Raw genomic sequence first — 1,139 nt, 5'->3', positions numbered from 1 at the left:
AAAGAAAAATTATGTAGCAATGATATGAAACTACATACCTTTTCCGTATGGTGAGTCCAAATAGCCTCAATGTCATATCAAAAAGATGATCAAAGAAAACATTGTTACCTACAAAAACATAAAGGGATAATCAATCCAAAATGAGTTATGTATAAGTAAACTAAATTACACTTTAAATAATAACAATTTTAAAGCACCTAGAAGCTTTCATAATTTTAATGGAAACATGGTTTTTTTGTTCAGCAACAATGTCCCTACAAATGAACCAGTACTAGTCACATGGACTACTCCAAGAAATGGATCAGCTTCAGTAGTACTAGTCTTTGTTGCTCTATCAATTGAAGGTCAATCTATTAGTGCACAAAATAGGTACATGAGTGCGAAATCCATGCAACAAAAAATAATGGATGATTATCACATTACAAAATATAGCAAAATTAAGGTTTTACCAATTGTAGTGAGCATAGAAAAGGATGTTTGCATGCTCCTTGTTGCCGATAATGCACAAGGCAATATTGGACTGCCGACCGAAGGAGGCATCTGCACTTCATCATGAGCTTCAAAGAATACAATATTATTAGCAAAGACATTTGTAATGGATAAAGATCAAATGGGATCCTAGCTAGAAGCATCCAAAAAAAAGTTCAGTGTTATAATGTTGATGAAAACAAACAAACAAAGTGTTACTTACATGAAGGTTGTGCTCTACAACCCTCACCATGTTCACCATGTGATGTCACAACTTTCACATATTTTTGTACAAGAACACATAATATTTTAGATCAATGATCCATAAGATACTATAAAATATTAACATCTATTGAACTTCTATTATTGCTTTAGATTAGTTACTACTTACCTTCAAAGATTGGACCCTATGGTCCAATTCTTATTTTAGTACCTCTTTCTCCTTGCTTGTGTTACACTCGATGATAATGTTATCAATTTCATCAGTGTATCTTTGTTTGAGGTTTCGGGCCATGAACATAGTGTCAACACTAAGGGTGATGTCATGTAGAAATGACACCCATATTTCAGATCGCATTTGATCTGCTATCATTCTAGCTTTTTCCTATCATTTGTGACATCAATATAAGTAAAATTTCATCAAAATAACTCCAAAGCCATAAAGAAAATAA

This window comes from Cupressus sempervirens, chromosome 6, assembly GCF_028749045.1.
Source record: "Cupressus sempervirens isolate cs-2001-9-10 chromosome 6, ASM2874904v1, whole genome shotgun sequence".
Lineage (NCBI taxonomy): Eukaryota > Viridiplantae > Streptophyta > Pinopsida > Cupressales > Cupressaceae > Cupressus > Cupressus sempervirens.
Note: the sequence above shows the minus strand (reverse complement) of the source record.